Source organism: Leopardus geoffroyi, chromosome E3 (genome assembly GCF_018350155.1).
Source record: "Leopardus geoffroyi isolate Oge1 chromosome E3, O.geoffroyi_Oge1_pat1.0, whole genome shotgun sequence".
NCBI classification, from domain to species: Eukaryota; Metazoa; Chordata; class Mammalia; order Carnivora; family Felidae; genus Leopardus; species Leopardus geoffroyi.
In genome coordinates, this window is record NC_059340.1 from 38,441,288 (window position 1) to 38,461,267 (window position 19,980).

At 47.1% G+C, this 19,980-nt stretch overlaps 1 long non-coding RNA gene across 4 annotated transcripts in view; it reads left to right on the top strand.

Annotated features, from left to right (window-relative positions):
* LOC123589146 overlaps nt 1-19,980 on the top strand; it is a 33,705-nt gene that overhangs the window by 11,380 nt on the left and 2,345 nt on the right. Inside the window, exons 5-8 of one of the 4 annotated variants that reach the window (XR_006708186.1) lie at nt 14,777-14,920; nt 17,844-17,922; nt 18,557-18,745; nt 18,850-19,103. This is a non-coding gene — a long non-coding RNA (uncharacterized LOC123589146). Of the gene's footprint in view, nt 1-14,776; nt 14,921-17,843; nt 17,923-18,556; nt 19,104-19,980 lie in introns of those variants that run through there. The other 3 variants (XR_006708185.1, XR_006708187.1, XR_006708189.1) reach the window with 3 other exon arrangements.

Genomic DNA, 19,980 nt, shown 5'->3' on the forward strand with positions numbered 1-19,980 from the left:
AACCTCTGTATTTGGCAGAAGTGGAAAGTGGCAGAATCCACCAGCCTGGGGCGTCTCTGGGTCTCACGCCCTCACCCCGGATTTGCAGGGGCTTACGGGAGGGAGAACATCAAGGTTGGCGGGTGCCACCAGGAAAGGGGCAAGCGGTTGCCTGAGCTGTATTACGTAGGGCCCTAAAAGTGCCCCTCCGCCATTCCCACACCTGTTCTGTGTCTGGTCACAGCAGTCTGAGCGGAGCAGGGTATTGAGGGCATAAGAATTGAGGTTTTTTCAAGGGTTGGGGAAGAGGAGCCTGAAGGGGTTCTAGGCCATGCAGCCCTGGGCATGTTACTGTGGCATGAAGCCAGCCCCGAGCCTGCCAGGAAACCTCACCAAGACCTTGTGCTTTCTCAGGCTGAGAGCCTTTGAAAGGCTCCAGTCATAGAATTGCAGGGGTATGGAGAGCTTTGCTGAGGCTTCGCTCTGCACGATTCTGACCCAGCCCGTCTGCCCCGGATAAATCTGGAGGAGGGGGCCCCTTGCAAGCTTCCTGGCCCAGTAAGAAAGGTCAGCGGCCAAGGAAGCTACAGGGGAAACGGCAAATACCTGAAGGTTAGAAGTGCTAGAAACATATTTGGGCAGGATCGGGGGCAGAGGTTTGTCAAGCCCCTCTCGTCCAGGAGTGGTGCTTCTGTAGGTCCCAGACATTCCCAGAAAGAGTGTCAGCCCGCCACACACCATCCTTTGCAAAATAAGGTAGCGGATCCAAGAGAGGAGGCGGCTGGTCCAGGGCTGCGGGCCGAATCGTGATAATAGAGCCAGAGTTCCCAGTTCCCCGGCCCGCCCGGCCCACAGCCTCTGGTTCTGGAGCCTTCATGGCAAAGGAGCAGCCAGGACGGTGGACACCAGGGCGCCTCTGTGCACCTGAGCTGAATCGTTGGCCTTTCCCCACAGTGCTCCTGTCCCTTTGTTCCGAGTGGGCTTCTCTCCTGGTTTGCTTTCTCCCCTGCCTGCTCAGCCCTCGCAGCTTCCACGCCCGCACCATCTGGAGTGGAAACTGTCCCGAGGAGCTCCGTAACTTTGCCCACCCGCCTCCGCCACGTTCTGCCGAGCGTGGGCCCACACCAACGCAGGTTTCCCGAGCACAGTGAGTTCTCCTTTTTTAAAAATTTCTGAGGGCTCAGAGAGAATGAAATGTTGCTTCTCAGACTTGAGAGTCTTCGCACTTAAGCAGTGACAATTCAAAAAAAACTTTTTGCAAAATCTTCCCCTTGGTATTTAACACAGTTCCTCACGTTCCTCTGCTCTGATTTGCATGACGGGTGAGGTGCGTGGCCTCACTGGGTTAGAGGCCCGACTGTGTCCCTGTGGCTTCACAGCCTGCAATGCTGCTGTGGCACAGATCTTGTCCCCTGAGGTCAGGGGTCCTAGAAAGCTCTCTGTCTGGGACAGCCTGAACTGCGTCCCTTGTGCAAGGGCAGGTGTCCACTCTTCCGGCTCTCCACCTCTGTCCCCGTTGCCCCCTCTCTTCTCCTCCTTCCCTCTGTGCTTCCCTTCTGTTCTTCTTTCCATCACTTCCATCTCCACGTTTCCTCACCCTTGTGACCAAATGTCATCTGGCCACGCCCACATGCAGTAGTGTTTCGGCGCTGTGGCCGTTGTTGGCTCGTTCCTTGTCGTGGGTGATACCAGCCATCTGGGGATGGCTCAGGTCAGGAGCCAAGCTGTTCCCAGGGTGAGAATCACCTCCTCCTTAGGTTGCTCATGAAAGTAAGCAATGGGAAGACTGTGTTGTCTCTTGATGCCAGGGGCAACAGGGACGCAGGGCACCCCAAAGTCTGCATGTAGTGGCAATGTCACCTGCAGTGCGATGAATCGAAGGACGAGGTGTCACATGGGGCGGACAGGGTCAGAGTGCTTAGCCGGGTGGTCTTCCCTACGTGGAGTGTCTCCTTTGGGTGCTGTGCTGTCTCTTGGAGCTTGAAGGCTCATGTTGTGTTTGCACCAGGGCTGCCCCTCGAGCCCTCACCCATCTCTGCCGCGAATCTTCCTGCAGCTCCTGGCCTTGTAATTTCACCGAGGCAGGGCTGAGAAGGTGGCCATGAAGCAGTTGTTTCCACCTTGTAATCAGGAAGCACCTGTCCCAGCCTCTGGTCCCTGTTTTGGCCACGCTCACTTCAGCTGCCATTCCCCCAGACCAGCCGTATCTCCTGCCACCTCCGTTCTGCTAAATGCAGTTCCATTTGCCTGCCTTCCCCCTCGTCCTGCCTCGTTGCGCAGCCAAGACTCCCTGTGTTGGACCATTCCATTCTCGGGAAGCCACACCAGCTGGCTCTCCCCTGTGCTGCCGTGTTCCCCTCTTCCTATCTCCATTAAGGGTTTGTCACCTTGTGTGGTGACTGGCTGTTGACACGTCTGCACCCCCCACTGGATTCTGAGCTCGCTGGGGGCAGGGATGTCAGTATGGATCACAGACCTCGCTCTGTTCCTGTCATTTGCTAAGTGATGAACGAACAAAGTAGCAGATAATGTAACCACATTTGTTAACCATGCTTTTGCATTCCGACTCTTTTTGATGGCATGAAATCTCCGGAGGGAAGTAAATGTATCTGTTGGGGCTGGGAAGAGGGGATATGTAGGGGCTATGTGTAAGTTGCATTCCCACTGATTCTGCAGTGTGTGTTTCCTGTTATTACTGTAACAAGTTACCACACTGAGTGGCTCTAAACAACACAATTATGTTATCCTGCAGTTCTGGGGTCTGAAGTCTGAGATGAGTCTCACATGTTGGAAACCAAGGTGTCTGCCGGTCTGTGTTCCTTCTGGAGGCTTGCATTTCCTTGCCTCTTAGAGTCTGAAGTCAGCCTGCATTCCTTGGCTTGCGGCCCCTCCCTCCTGTCACCCCAGCCTCTGACTCCTGTGGTCTCCTCTACTCTGTACTCCGACCTCTTGCGTCCCTCTTACGAGGACCCTTGTGTTTATATTGGGCTCAATGAGTAATGCAGGATAATCTCTCCTTCTCAAGACCCTTAACTTTATCACATAAACAGAGCCCCCTTTTCCATGTTAGGTGACATATACACAGGTTTGGGGGGATTAGGAGGTAGGCCTCTTTTGGGGGGCATTGTTCACCCTACCCTGTGCAGGACCCTCACCCAGAGACCCAGCTTCTGCTGTGTGTTCCTGTTTGCATGGCTTGCTTCTTCCCATCGTTCAGGGCCTTGTGCTGGCTGGCTCTTCCAAGAAGTCTTCCCCAAGCCCCCTCTCCCTCCAGCCTGATGCTCCTCAGCCTTCATTCCTGTAGCTGCACCGACTGTGAGCATGTCTCTGGTCAAACCGAGACCTTCCTTGGTCTGTGCATCTTTCCACTTCTGTGCAGATACTGGGAGGGCCTTTCTTTCTCCTGTCTGGAATGTCCCCAGTTTGACCTCACCTGTCTCCCCTCTCCCACTGTGCTGCCCCCACTGTCAGCCAGAAGCTCCAGATTGGCAGAACTCAGACGCCCCGTCACTCTAATGACGACCATGGTGCTTTCCAGTTCTGGGTTTGCAAGTTAGTCTGCACCTCTGGACCACGAGGGAGCATCTTGGAGCGTGGGGCCACCCCTGATCAATCCTGGCTTCCCGGGCCCCGACACTTAGCATGTGGTGACAGATTGGCAGGAAGTGGCTTCTCTGCTGTTTGAGCTTTCACGGTGTGATCTGTAGCTCGCACTGGCACGGCACTTGGCGTCCGCCACCTCAGATTATTTATTATCACTTATTTTTTTCTGCATGTGCCCTGCTGCCCACCCCCACCCCAAACACAATTAGAACAGAGGGTCGCCAGCCCCGCACAGAATCTTACAACCAGTGGATGGCCTAAGGGTTGAGCGGAATGAAAATGCCTGCTGTTTGACCATCTTTAACCTGCAGAATACTAGGTGTCTTTTGACCAGGAGACAGAGTATTCATTGGCCAGGGTGTCTCGATGCAGTGGTGGCCAAGTCCTCAGGCCTCCTTCCCTGCCGGCTGCCGCCTCCTTCCTCCCAGTGCGGGAGCTTCTCCTTCCTCCCTAGGGACTGAATGGCAAGCCAGCCGTGAGTGTGTCGATTTACATCAAGAGCTAGAACTGCCATGCCCACCAGCTGCATGGCAGGCAAAAGGGAGTGTGCTCAGACTCGGGCCCACGTGGGGGTGGGCTAGCCCAAAGCAGACGCCCTGCAGCCCAGCTGAGTGCCTTCTCCAGCAAGCTGGCAGCACAAGGCGGGTTCTCCGCAGGAGGGAATGTGCCCTGCTAGCAGCATGCTCTGATTTTCTCAGGGTCACGGGATGATACTGGCACAGACCAACGCTTACTAGGAGCAGTTGCTACAGCCCACAGGAAACCAGGGCTGATTTCCCCTCCCTCCCCGCCCTGCCGGCCTGCCTGCCTGCCTCTCTCCCTCCTTCCCTCCCTCCCTCCCTCCCTCCCTCCCTTCCTCCCTCCCTCCCTTGCTTCCTTCCTTCCATTCTGCCTCCCTCCCTTCTTCCCTCCCTCCCTCCCTTCCTTCCATTCTCCCTCCTTTCTTCTCTCCCTTCCTCCCTCCCTCCATCCCTCCCTCCCTCCCTTCCTTCCTTCCATTCTCCCTCCTTTCTTCCCTCATTTCCTCCCTCCCTCCCTCCCTTCCTCCCTGGATTCTCTCTTTCTTTATTCTTTTCTTTCTTGGGCCCCTTTTTTTTGAATAGTTTCCTCACTAAAATAAAATGCACGTATCTTAAGTCCTCAGTTCAATAACTTTGACTAATACATACACTCATGTAACTGCTATGTTAATTACCCCAGAAAGTTTGTTCCCTTGTACCTTTTCCAGTTAAGCACCTCTCCAAATGTCCATCAACTGAAATGATCAATGAATGGGTGAACAGAATGTAGTCTATCCATACAACCAAATGTTGCTCAGCAGTAGGAAGGAAGCTCTCGTACCCACTACAGTGTGGATGAACCTTGAAAACATGATGCTGAGTGAAAGAAGCCAGATGCAAAAGGCCTCCGAGTGTGTGAGTCCATTTATGCACAGTGTCCAGAATAGGCAAATCTGTTGTGGCAGAAAGCAGATGGATGGTTGACAGAATGGTGTGAGGGGGCCTCTCTAGGACTGGGCAGGGCGGTGGGGGGGATTGGTTGGGGCTGAGCTAGTGGGTATCTGGTTTCCTCTGCAACTAGACAGTGGTGATAGTTGCATAGCTCTGTGAATATACCAAAACCCACGGCATTGTACCCATTAAAGAGGTGAACGCCATGGTGTTTGACATATTATTTCCATGAAACTCTTATTTTAAAACAAAGACCTGGAACATTCCCGGCACCCCAGAAAGTGCTTCCATGCCCCTTCCCAGTCCTACTCGACCCCCAGAGGCAGCCACAGTGGTGTCTTTTTCCAATCATGTCTGTTCAGGAACTTCCTATAATTGGAATCACATATTAGGTACTCATTTGTGTAAGGCTTCTTTCACCAAGCATAAGGTTTTTGAGATTTGCCCATATTGTTATGTGTTTTTTTTTTTCTTTTCTCCTGAGTAGAATGACTTTACCATAGTTTCTTATAGATGGAGAGTTGGGCTGTTTCCAAGTTATAGATATTATGCATAAAACTGGTATGGCTATTCTTTTTTTTAATGTTCATTTGAGAAAGAGAGAGATTGCAAATAGGTGGGGGCAGAAAGAGAGGGAGACAGAGAATCCCAAGCAGGCTCCAGGTTGTCAGTGCAGAGCATGACGTGGGGCTCAGACTCACAGACCGTGAGATCATGACCTGAGTCGAAATCAAGAGTCAGACACTTAACCCACTGAGCCACCCAGGCGCCCCAAAACTGGTGTGGATATTCTTGTAAAAGTATACCAGGGGACATATGTTTACTTTTTTTTTTTTCTACCTAGAAATGGAATTGTTCGGTGTACAGTTGTATTTTTAGTTTTATGACAAACTGATAGACTTTTTTCCCAGATTAGTTATATCGTTTCACACTCCCATCAACACTGTATGAGAGTTTTGGTTGCTCCATATCTTCACTAACATTTGGTGTTGTCAGTCTGGTTTTTTTTTTTTTTTTTTTTTTTTTTTTTAGTATTTTTAAAATTTATTTTTGAGAGAGAGAAAGACAGAGTGCGAATGGGGGAGGAGCAGAGGGAGAGGGAGACACAGAATCTGAAGCAGGCTCCAGGCTCTGAGCTGTCAGCAACAGCCCAACACGAGGCTCGAACACATGAGCTGTGAGATCATGACCTGAGCTGAAGTTGGACACTTAACCAACTGAGCCATCCAGGTGCCTCGGTGTTGTCAGTCTGTTTAATTGTAGCTATTAGGGTTGGGGTGTTGAAAATTTAAAATTTTTTTTAATGAATTTTAGTTATAAATTTTTTTTTAATGGTTAGTGCTTTTAGTGTTTTGCCTAAGCAGTGTTTGCCTACTTCAAGGTCATGGAGATATTTTCAGTTAAAAAAAATTTTTTTTTTAACGTTTATTTATTGTTGAGAGACAGAGCATGAGCATGGGAGGGGCAGAGAGAGGGGGAGACACAGAATCCGAAGCAGGCTACAGGCTCTGAGCTGTCAGCACAGAGCCCGATGTGGGGCTCAAACTCACAAACTACAAGATCATAACCTGAGCTGAAGTCGGATGCTTAACTGACTGTGCCACCCAGAAGCCCCAATATTTTCTATTTTTTTTTAAGATGCTGTATTTCCTTTATGTCTAGGATCCAGCTTAAGTTTTCCATGTGATACATGGAGTTGTGGTTCATTTTTTCCCTTTTGGGTAGATAATTATTTCATCCCATTTGTTGAAGATATTTGTCTTTCCCCATTGAATTATCTTGCTTTCTTTGTTGAACATCAATTGATCGTATATGTGTAGTTCTATTTCTGGATGATGTTTCCTGTTCCATTGGTGTCTTTGTGTACCCTCATGCTAATACCAAACTGTCTCGATTATTATTGTTTGTAGTAAATCTTAAAATCAGCTACTATAAGCCCTTCAACTTTATTCTTTATTAAGACTATTTTGGCTATTCTAGTCCTTCTTATTTCTACAAAATTGACTACTTAAATTTCTACCTAATTGGCTGCTAGTCAATTTCTAGAAAAATTCCTTCTGGAATTTTTATTGGGATTACATTGAATCTATAGATCAATCTGGAGGGAATTGACATTTTAACAATATTGAGTCCTACAATCCATGAACATGGTACATCTGTACATTTATTTGGGTCTTTTATTTTCCTCAATAACATTTGGTGGTCTTTAGCAAAGAAGTCTTGTACATCTTTGGTTAAATTTATTTCTAAGTGGCATTTGTATTGTAATAGAGGAAACTGGACACCACAGAGGGATGAAAAGGTGGTAGATGGGTAGACACTGGGGCTGCTGTTTTGGGTTCATCACCAACAAGAAGCAGCTGGTCACACGGGATGTTTCTTAGTGAGTCCCCTCCATCTGGATTTCAGAATTAAGCCTATTCTCTGAGGACATAACAGCCAAGAGTCTGTGTTCTCTTATTCCCTCCACGAACTGAGATGAACACCTTTTTAGTCGTCCCTTCTGGGCACCAGCTGTACTATGAAGGTCAGGCACAGGCTGGTCCTGCTCACTCTCTCCCCATCCCCCTCCCCACCTAGAGAAACTGCAGTGCCTCCAGCTCTTGATGAGCCTCCGTTGGCTGTTACCTGAGCAGCAGTGGCCCGTGACCTCCGCAGGGTCCTGGCTAGGAGAGCTGTGCCTTAGTGAACTGGGAACTTCGGCGGAATCAACCACATACTTGGAAGAGGAGAAGAGAAGAGATGGATGGGAAGAAGCAGAGTATGAGAGGAGAACTCGGACTGATTCTGATGGCAGAGCGCTGGAGCAGGGTCTGTGAAGGCCTGCTGCTTGGGGGTCTACCAGATGGCCTGGTTTCCACAGCTGCCTTGGATTTCCAGTAAAAGCCTCACTTTCTTGGGATTCCTGATCTCATAAAATTCAGGTTTGATTTTTCCAAGCGGTCCTTGAGGGCTGGCCCTATGGCTAAGGCTCCTCTGTTCCATATTTCCACAAGTAGTCTAACATATTGCCCGCCCACTTGCATGAGCTAACTGGAGAGAACTGCTACTTCTTACATCCAGGAACACCCAGCTAACACATCTGAGTCTCCCTTTGGGTCTGTTATGTTACCTCACTTTGGAGCCTTTTGCTTTTCCCTCCCTTACTAGGGTGTGTGTGTGTGTGTGTGTGTGTGTGTGTGTACACAAATAGCATACACAGGCAGAAGTCTTACTGATAATTTGGAGTGGGCCCATCAGAGGCATCCTGGAAGTTGGGGTGGGGGGATGTGCCTTGAACGTCCTGCCACAAGCATGACTGAGAGAATTGGAGTCCTCAGGAGATGCTCAAGGGCTTGCTAGACAGCCTTGAAGATGGACCTTTGTCCCCAGTGCCATATGGGGAGGGGGAAAAGCTATGGGAAAATATTTTGGCTTAATATAAAGAACTTTACAGGAGCCGTATATCCATGGAACAGCCTTCCTTCCCTGATTATGCTTTTCACATCCCTGGAATATACAAGCAGATACTCAGAGACTCCTGCACTGAGGAGGATAATGTGACCTTCAAGATCCATTTAATTCTGTGCCTGACACTTTACCAGGAGGTGATGAATGTTCTCCTCCCAAGAAGACTTCTCCTGGGGAAAGGAGCCCAAAGAAAGACTTTTTTATGTAATACCAACACTTTGAACAGTCGACACTTCTTCCAATATGTACAGCCACTTCTGATATTTATCAGGTTTCCATATTTGAATGGGTTTTAAGTTCTCTAGTCAGTTCATTGGTCCATTGTCAACCCCTGTGCTATTAGAACCACATTGTCCTTGGTAATGCAAGCTAGTGCAGTCACTTTGGAAAACTGTATGGAGGTTCCTCAAAAAACTAAAAATAGAACTACCCTATGACCTAGCAATTGCACTGCTAGGTATTTATCCACGGGATACAGGTGTGCTGTTTCAAAGGGACACATGTACCCCAATGTTTACAGCAGCACTATCAACAATAGCCAAAGTATGGAAAGAGCCCAAATGCTCATCGACGGATGAATGGATAAAGAAGATGAGGTATATATATACGATGGAGTATTACTTGGCAATCAAAAAGAATGAAATCTTGCCATTTGCAACTATGTGGATGGAACTGGAGGGTATTATCTTAAGCGAAATTAGTCAGAGAAAGACAAAAATCATATGACTTCACTCATATGAGGACTTTAAGCGACAAACATGAACATAAGGGAAGGGAAACAAAAATAATATAAAAACAGGGAGGGGAACAAAACATAAGAGACTCATAAATATGGAGAACAAATAGACGGTTACTGGAAGGGGTGTAGGAGGGGGGTGGGCTAACTGGGTAAGGGGCATCAAGGAATCTTCTCCTGAAATAATTGTTGCACTATATGTTAACTAATTTGGAGATAAATTAAAAAAAATAAATTTAATAAATTACATAAACATTAAAATTACACTGCGTGAAAGAAACTTGTCATAAAAGACTAAATACTGTATAATCTTATTTAAATAAAATTCCCAAACATAAACTCACATATAGTCATGGAAGTGTGAGAGTAGTGGCTTTTAAGGTGAGGGAGATGAGGGAACAGAAAAAGAGACACAGAAGAACTTTCTAATATGATGAAATACTTGTATATGTTGTTTTCTGTGATCACAGCAGTGTAAACAATTGTCACAACTCTTTTTTTTTTTTTTTTTTTGTTAAAATTTTTTAACGTTTATTTATTTTTGAGACAGAGAGAGACAGAGCATGAACAGGGGAGGGGCAGAGAGAGAGGGAGACACAGAATCTGAAACAGGCTCCAGGCTCTGAGCTGTCAGCACAGAGCCTGACGCGGGGCTCCAACTCACGGGCCGCAAGATCGTGACCTGAGCCGAAGTCAGCCGCTTAGCCGACTGAGCCACCCAGGCGCCCCTGTCACAACTCTTTTATCACCTAAGATCTTTGCATCTTTTGTATATTATACTCGGATTTTTAAAGTTATCAATTAAAACATGTATTAGCAGAATACCATGTCTCAAAAATTTTTAATGTTTTTGAAATTTTATGTAAATCAGTATGCTTAGTAGCATAACAAAATTCTATATTCTTTGTCCTAAGAATTATTTGAAATAGGAGTATTTTTGCAACTATATTTAGAATCCTATAACTTTCTTCAGGAGAGACAATTCTTGATATTTTCTTTTCAGGTACCTTAAAATATTCTTGTGATAGGGAATAACTGAATAAAGGATTCTCAATGCTAAAAGAAAAAAAAAGAAACACACTGCCTTAATCGTTATAGTGCTACAATAATTTCTGATACCTGGAGTATAAAGTCTTCCCTCTTGGTTCTTCTTCTTCACATTTTCTTAGACATTCTTTAGTCAGTGATCTTCCGTATGAATCTAAGGTGAATTATGTCAAGTCCCATGGAAAAACAATGCTGGGATTTTCATTCGGATAACAGTGAATTTGTGATAGTTATAAGGCTGATAACTTTATGAGAAAGACATTTTTTTTTTAATTTTTAAAAAGTGTTTATTTTTGAGCGAGAGAGAGAGAGAGCGAGAGAGAGCGAGCCGGGGAGGGGCAGAGAGGGAGACAGAATCTGAAGCAGACTCCAGGCTTTGAGCTGTCAGCCCAGAGCCTGATGCGGGGCTTGAACACATGAACCGTGAGATCATGACCTGAGCGGAAGTCAGATGCTTAACCGACTGAGCCACCCAGGTGCCCCAAGAAAGACATATTTAAAGGTGAAATCTCAGGAGTATTGACATCCATGGGGATAGGTTTTTCTGTCAGAGTTGCTGTTGCCCCTCACATTATACTGTGGCTTGTATCCAAGAGCAGCCACGCTCCATTTCGCCATGTGGAAATGCCTTTCCAGCCAAAACCCTCACCAATCATTTGGTTGGCCAAAGCGAGTTCTCCCAAGCCTGTTGGGATAGGCCGCCTGCTTTTTTACAGCCTCTACCCACAAGAAAGTGCCAGAAGGTGTGGCATCAGGATTGGAGGAGAGAGTGGGGGATACGGCTGCAGGAGACGCCTACTCAGGCACTTCACAGAGGGCACCTTTCTCTGAGAATCAGCTTGGAGCCAACTTTTCTTTCTTCTTATGACTCAACCATCATTAATTAGGAAAGCTGCCTGAGCATTCTTCATTTGAGTCAGAAGCCCTGCCCGTGCTTAAGCTGTCAATGCTGTAGGAATTTGCTCCTTTGTCATTTAAGGGCTCATAGAAGTCTTGTCCTTTCCAGATAGTCCTCTTTGGAGGGACTCCCCAACCCCCTTTATGGTTCCTGTGGGGTGGAGGGTAACACATTTCCTTGTGCTTTTCGCTGGTCCTATCATTGGTGTCTTTCTCAAGGTGTACCTCTGGGGTCTTCGGTGGGGGAGCAGGGGGCGGGGCTGGAGATGAGGAAGGCATCACTCCCCATCATGGAAGGAGAGGCATCATGGGTGAACGAAAACAGCTTTGAGGTTGACAAGCTCGAATTTGTTTGCTAATTCTGATACTAATTAGCTGTGTGTCCTTGGGTGGTCTGTCTAGTGGCTCATCTGAGCCTCAGTTTCTGCATTTGTGAACATGAGGTGATGGCATCTCTTGTCCTTGATCGTTGAGATTATTCATTGAGATACTATGTGTGGAAGCACCTAGCGTGGTACTTGGCTTCGAGTAGAAGTTCACTAATAAATGCCACCTCCCTGACTCTACTTCCCACCACTGTGGAGCTCAGACCCGCATCCCATCCAAGGCCTTCTAAGTGGCCACCCAGCAGGCACAGTTGTGGTGGTGGGTGGCGAAGGGGAAGTCTTACTGTATGGAGAGTCTTGGCACCTTTTAGAATTTCCTGGGAGAGCAGTAGACTAAGTGGCCACTTCATGCTGTTCCAGAGCGTGACCCAAGGAGTGGACAGAAGACTTGTATCTGTTGTTTAGTCATAGCCCCAGTGTGGCCTGAAACTTCTCCCATTAGCCAATTTCATTTGTAAACTTTCTTCTAGAATTGCTAGATTCACCTGGAAAATAGTCTGCAGTCTGCAGGCTGGAGTGTAGAAAACCATTTTCAAGGGTGATGAGGAAGGCCAGCTGTGTTGGTGGTCTCTCATTTAGTAGCACATCGGACCCTTTCATATGGAGATTCGTAGATTCGGCGTTGGAGCAGCGACTGTCATTTACCTTTGTTCACTTTTAGCTGGAACCCTGCCCACAATAGGAGGTCATCAAAAAGTTGATGTCTTTAAAAATTGTGTGATTCCGGGGCTCCTGGGTGGCTCATTCAGTTAAGCGACCGACTCTTGATTTTGGCTCAGGTAATGATGTCATGGTTCGTGAGTTTGAGCCCCGCGTTGGGCTCCATGCTGACTATGTGGAGCCTGCGTGGGATTCTCTCTCTCTCTTTCTCTCTGTCTCTGCCCTTCCCCCGGGAAATTTTGCTCTCTCTCTCAAAACAGATAAGTGAACAAACAAAAAAAATTGTGATTCTGCTACACACGTGCTACAACATGAATGAACCTTGAAGACGTGCTAAGTGAGGTAAGTCAGATATGGAAAGACAAATACTGAATGATTTCCCTAGAGCAGTCAAATTCATGGAGACGATGTAGGAAGGTGGCTGCCAGGGACTGGGGGAGGGGAAACGAGGAGTCTGTGTTTAATGGAGGTGGAGTTTTGCTTTGGAAGACGGAAAAGTTCTGCAGGTGGATGGTGGTGAGAGTTGTATGACATTGTGAATGTGCTTCATGCCATAGAACTGGTACTCAAAAATGGATAAAATGGTAAATTTTACCTGTATTTTACTACAATAAAAAATAGGTGCCTGTCATACAGTCAGTGTCCTAATTTTTTTAAGTTTATTTATTTAGGGAGAGAGAGAGTGAGAGCGAGAAAGCAAGCATAAGCAGGAGAGGGGCATGGGAGGGCTAGAGAGAGAATCCCAAGCAGGCTCCGTGCTGTCAGCGTGGAGCCCGATGTGGGGCTCAAACTCACAAACCATGAGATCATGACCTGAGCCGAAAACCAAGTTGGACACTTAACTGACTGAGCCCCCCCAGGCGTCCCCCAGTGTCCTAATTTTTAAACTTAGAGCATAATCAGTGAGTACCCAAAGGCGATTAGCATTTGTGAGATGCAAAAATGTCACTGGATTTGCTCGTTTATTCAGCCAACGCTTCTCGGCTGCTGGCTGCATCCAAACTTCCGAGCCAGGCTGGAGGAGTCTGATTCAATCCCGTGCATGCGCGTGTGCTTCCAGGGCTAGACGCTGAGGGTGAGGACGCAGAGGCCCCTGGCTCAATGAGCGCGGCCTACACATGGGAAGGGAAGACAGGGAGAGCTGCTTAGTTCACTGGTGTTGAAGGGCAGGATCCTTGGGGTGAGCTGGGGCCTGTGGGGGGAGGAGGGTCTCAGAAGGAGGGGGGGCTGGGTGCTGTGCTGGTGGGGGATGTGGCACCAGCCTCACCTTAGTCTCCTGGCAGCTGGCCACCTTAGCTAAGTTTTAAAAAGTCTCTGTAGGGGCACCCGGATGGCTCAGTTGGTTGAACGTCTGAGTCTTGGTTTTCGCTCAGTTCATTATCCCAGCGTTGTGGGATCAAGTTCCATGTTGGGCTGAGCGCAGAACCTGCTTGCTTAAGATTCTCTCTCTCCTTCCCTCTGCCCCTCTTCCCTGCTCTCTCTTGCTCTCTCTCAAATAAAAAAATACAAATCAGAAAACATGTGCAATGTGTTACACTGAGATCGTGTCTGTATATCTATTATCCATATATCTATAGCTGTCTCTACAGATCATCTGTATCTTTGGTGCCTGTACACACAGACACACACACACACACACACACACACACACACACACACACACACTCACGCAATGGATGGGTCAGGGCGGGAGAACTCTGAAGGTCTGGAAACAAGTTTTGATTATTTGCAGATTTCACTTCTCTGTTTTTGGAGCAGGGTGTTTTGGCTCTGGGGAGTGGTGAGAACATCCTGGGTGTGTCCAGCACCCTAGGTCCCCCCAGCCCAGCCTTTAGGTCAGAGGATAGTTGGGAGCAAGGGGTCCAGGGTGGAGGATGTGGGTGGAGCCTGAGGGTGCCTCCGGGGTGGGTGTTGATGCTGGGAGAGCCCAAGGGCTCTGTCCTTAGTTACTGTGTTGGGGTCCAAGCCAGAAGTCCAGTCCCTCAGGTGGGCTGGTTTGCTTTGCTGCCGTGCAGACCACACTGTCTCCCCAGGGACCCATCCTCCTCCTTCCTGGAGAAACAGTTTGGGAGGCAGCAAGGTCATTTTCCTTGATGAAAGTTGATGCGTTCACATACCCACGAAGCGGTGAGTTCAGATGACTTTGATGTGATAGAGCCTGAAGCAATGATTCGTCCAAGAACAGGCAGCAGAGGGAAGGGGAAGGAGGGGACATGATGAGGCTCCATTAGCCACTGATCACTGTTTGAGTTAGTTTACAGGACCTTAGCTTGTCATTTGTGAGGACAGCAGAAGGCTGCATGGTGCTTAGCCAAGTATTGGGGCCTTGGAGAGGAGGGAAGGAAGTCAACAGGGAAACCACAACGGACGGCTTTTGAATTTTCTAACACGTCTACTGGCATTTGCAAATAACTGTAGTCGCCAACATTTATTGAGCACTTACTGTATGCCAGGAACTGCACAAAGTGTCTTATATCTTTATGAGGTTATTTTGGATGGGAAAAATTACATCTTTATTTTTATTAGCTCCTAATGGATATTTCAACTTCCTTCAATTGTAAATACAGGCATCAGACCACAATCTTCTTATCAGACCACAACATTAGTATTTGCCACCTTGGACATCACAGGTACAGAGTCAGAGAGGACCAGCACCGCAAATCCGTTGAAAAGGCCTGGACTGTTGTTACTGAGTTGGTATTGCAAACTTGGTGGGTGCAAACGGTGAGGTGTATTTTTTCTTTTTCTTTTTTTCATTGCTTTATGAGCCAGGTCAACATAAGCACCGAGGAGAGATGCCTGGATTGCTCCCAAAGAGGAGGCAATATGAGCATAATTTTCAAGTTATCCCTGATGGAAATTTCCATGAATGTGTCTTTGGATTGAGGGGTCAGTTGATTGGATTCATATGGAAGTCTGCAAAGGGCTCTGAGTAACCAGTCTCCTTCACTTTTTTGTTTATGTTTTTCCTCTTCATTCACTCTTTCTTACTGAGATATAACTCATATTCCATGAAACCCTTTTAAAGTGTCCGATTTGGTGGCAGTTATCATATTCACAAACTTGTACAGCCCTCATCACCATCTTTCCAGAATATTTTCATCACCTCTGAAAGAGGCGATGAAACTCCCCACCCATCTCAAGCCCCCACCCTGGGAACCACTAATCTACTCTGTGGTTTACAATGTTTTGTAATTTTCGTGGTACGAGTCTTGCACTGCTTTTGTTGTATTCATTTACTTTTTTTAAATGATTATTTATTTTGGAGAGAGAGCATGAGTGAGGGAGGGGCAGAGAGAGGGACAGAGGATCCAAAGCAGACTCCATGCTGACAGCAGACAGCCTGATGTGGGGCTCGATCCCACGAACCATGAGATCATGACCTGAGCTGAAGTTGGATTCTTAACCAACTGAGCCACCCAGGTACCTGTCAGGTTTTTTCTACTTCGCTGTTCCTCTGTCCTTCGCAGAGACCTTCATTCTCAAGCCTCTTGTCTCATGATTGCAAAGTGGCTGCTGCACTGCCAGGCCTCACACTTCCATTCCAGGCAGGAAGGAAGGAGGAAGAGTGAGAGGATGCAGAGCTTTCATTTAGCAAGTCCTTATCTTCTTATTTAGGAGGCAACGCCCTCCCTCAAGCTTGGGAAAGCCAAGTGTCTTCTTTTATTAACTGTCTATTTAATCCCTATTTTAATGGTCTCAAGTAGGTAATATTTTCCCTGCTTTACAGATGTGGAAGCATAGAGAACTTAGTAACTTTCCCAAGGTCACACTGTCCGGGGCCGAGCTAAGACTAACAGTAATAACACACTACATTTTTCCAGCCTGTGTTCTGCTATTGCATACAAAGCGCTTCCCCATTTGTTTCTCCATTTGAGTCTCACAAAACTCTGAGATGGGCAAGGAAGGTATTGGAATAGCCTCATTTCACAGGAGAGGAATTTGAGACACAGAGAACTAAACGGTGACTTACCCAAGGCACCCAGCCAGCAACTTTCATTCAACTGGGTTAATCTCAGGTCTAGTGTCCTGTCTTCTGGACCCCCTTGAGAGGTCAAGGAGCACTTTCTTTTTTTTTTTTTTTTTTTTTTTTTCAACGTTTATTTATTTATTTATTTATTTTTGGGACAGAGAGAGACAGAGCATGAACGGGGGAGGGGCAGAGAGAGAGGGAGACACAGAATCGGAAACAGGCTCCAGGCTCTGAGCCATCAGCCCAGAGCCCGACGCGGGGCTCGAACTCACGGACCGCGAGATCGTGACCTGGCTGAAGTCGGACGCTTAACCGACTGCGCCACCCAGGCGCCCCGGTCAAGGAGCACTTTCAATGAGGGAGACAGACACACAGAAAAGGTGCAAATGGATTTCATGTGTTTCAGGTTTGCATAGGCTCAGCTTTTGGGGGACTTTCCTGCTGATTCTCTGCTTCCTTTTTCCCTGTAGTTTCCATCCCTGTCATATATTTATTTTCTAACAGGAAATTTGTATCTCTTCATCCCCTTTGCCATTTCACCCATCCCCACCCCCACCCCAGGCCCCTCTGGCAGTCACTAGTTTGTTCTCTGTATGAGTCCACTCATGTTTTGTTTTGCTTCTTTTTGGATTCCATATGTAAGCAAAATCGTATAGTATTTGTCGTTTTCTGACTTATTTTACATAGCAGAATACTCTCTAGTCTAGGTCTATCCATATTGTTGGGAATCACAAGATCACATTATTTTTCATGGCCGAGTAATATTCTATTGTGTGTGTGTGTGTGTGCGCGCATGCGCGTGTGCATACACACACATCTTCTTAACTGTTCATCTATCCATGGACACTTAGGTTGTTTCCATATCTGGGCTATTGTAAATAATGCTGCAATAAACATAGAGGTGCATATATCTTTTTGAATTAGTGCTTCGTTTTCTTTGGACAAATACTCAGAAGGGAATTACTAGTTTATATGGTACTTCTATTTTTAATTCTTTGAGAAACCTCCACACTGTTTTCCATGGCAGCTGTGCCAATTTACGATCCCACCAACAACGCATGAGGGTTCTCTTTTCCCCACATCCTCACCAACACTTGTTATTTCTTTTGTTCGTTTGTTTTTCATGTTTATTTATTTTAAGAGAGAAAGAGAGGGAGAGAGAGAATCCCAAGCAGGCTCTGTGCTGACAGCCCCAACGTGGGGCTGGATCCCACGAACTGTGAGGTGATGACCTGAGCCTCGATGATGACCGAGGCTTCATGGACCGAGCCATCCAGGCGCCCCTCCACACTTGTTATTTCTTATGTTTTTGATTTTAGCCATCCTGACTGCGTGAAGTGACGTCTCACTGTGGTTTTGATTTGTGTTTCCCTGATGATGAGTGATGATGAGCATCTCTTCGTGTGGACCCTGGCTCTGACGTTCCCGCAGGGATGGGGGTGGTGTGTCTGGGACCAGGAGGAGAGGCACCAAGACTTTGTCTTAGAATAGACTTGGCATGCAGAGGGGGTCTGCATCGCCTTTCTCAACCAGTGGGTTTCACTCTTCGCGCATGTGTTTTCCAGCTTCACTTCCTGAGGCATCTGCTGCTGGAAGGGGGGTTTCCTAGACTGAAAAGTCAGACTCCATCTTAAATATTATCTTCCTCTTCTTGAACACAGGTAACACAGAGGAGTGGATGTTTCCTGACAACCTAGTTTGATTACATGGTGAAAGGACAGCAGAGAAGACCAAGTCCAGGTGAGTTTTTTGCTGGCCTTGATAGAATTAAATGTGGTTGAAAAACAAAACAAAATAACACTCCCAGCTCATCCATTTTTTTTGAGCCTGTGTGTATCATGACAAATGTGACACCTAGCTCTGACCTAGGTGCCTGGGTCATGGGTCTTTGAGAAAAACCTGTTAGTGGTTTATAGAAGAGCAGACATGAAGGCTCCAACTACAGAGAATAGATGAATTCAATGGATTGCTGTGTTTGGATATAAATATGCCCATTTTAAAATACAAGTATGATATTTTGATAGTGTTAAGTAAGAAAATGATGGTAATCACACAGTGAGCAGACTGGTATTATTATGGCCTTACCATGGTTCTCAGTATGGAGGCACATAGTAGGTACTTAATAAAATATTCATTGACTAACTTTTGGAGCCAAGCCAACTTAATGAATTGATCACTGGAATTTGGACACCACAAAGAGTTAATAATTGTAAAGTATCCTGTGTATTCTGTGGTTATTCCATGACCTCAGATCATCTCTCAAATAAGCTAGTGTCAAATCATTGTTGCAAATTACAGGACAAAAGTCCGAACTTAACTCCACTTTCACGGAGAGAACCTCACGTGCTAATCATTTCTTTCCCACCTTTGCTAGTGGTCTGAAATGCGTGCCGCACTGGCTGCTGACATAAGCAAGCACACTGCCTGCTGGTTCAAGGGGCTGCCCCGGGAGCTAATTACAGACACGAGGCCGTGTGGCTGGCAGACCGTGGCTGGATGTGATTAGAGGGTTTTGGAGTGTTGCCCTCTGCTCACTTTCATGGACACAGGGGAAGCAGCCAGGGTAATGGCCCCCTTTAGGCCTGTCTGCCCCATCCTCCAACCTTCCAGCTGCTCCGGCTGATGGCCTTGGAGGCGTCTTGACTCTTGTTTCACATTCTTCATCAGATCCACGAGCAGACCGGCTGGCCCTGCCTTGAGCATGTATGTGTCATCTCACCAATGTTACTTGCCTCTGCTGGAGCTGTGCTGGACCAGGCTCCCGTCATTTCACAACTGGGGCTACAGAAGCAGCCTCCTGGCTGGTTTTCTTGCTTCTGCTCTGCGTTTTTTGTTTTTCAAATTTTTTAATATTTATTTATTTTTGAGAGAGAGAGAGAGAGAGCACAAGCAGAAGAGGGGCAGAGAGAGAGGGAGACACAGCATCTGAAGCAGGCTCCAGGCTCCGAGCTGTCAGCACAGAGCCTGACGTGGGGCTTGAGCCCACGAACCATGAGATCATGACCTGAGCTGAAGTTGGACCTTCAGCCGACTGAGCTACCCAGGCGCCCCTGCTCTGTCTTCTTATGCTTGGCGTTCAACACAGTGGGTAGGGGGATCCTTTTTACAGATTTAAGACATCATGGAACCGCCCTCAATTCTTCTCTGAATTCTCCAGATCCTCGTCCTGCTCAGAGGAAAACCTCAAGTCTGTCCAGGGGCTTGTCACCCCCATGGTTCTTTGAATTGATCTGCCACTCTCCCTGGCTTTCTGGACTTAGGCCACACTGGCCTCCTTCCTGTTGCTGGAGCACGTCAGGCAGGCTTCAGTCTCCACACCATTCCTGCTGCCCTGATGGCTCCCTCTGCCTATGACGTGGTTCCCCAGATAACCACATGGTCCCCTCTCTCACCTCCTTCAAATCTCTGTGCAAATGTTTCCTTCTCAGTGAGACCTGATCACCCTATTTAAAACTGCAGCTAGGCCTGAAGCCAAGACTACATTGTGTATTAACTGACTTGAATATAAATAAAAAGAAAAAAAAAACAGAGAAGGCGGCAAATCATAAGAAACTCTTAAATAGAGACAACAAGCTGAGGGTTGATGGAGGGGAGGTGGGTGGGGGGAATGGGCTACATGGGTGATGGGCATTAAGGAGGACACTTGTTGGGATGAGCGCTGGGTGTTATGTGGAAGTGATGAATCACTAAATTCTACTCCTAAAACCAACACTACGCTATATGCTAACTATCTTGAATTTAAATAATAAAAAAAGACTGGAAAAAATAAATAAAAGATAAAATGCATGGAAAAGAAAT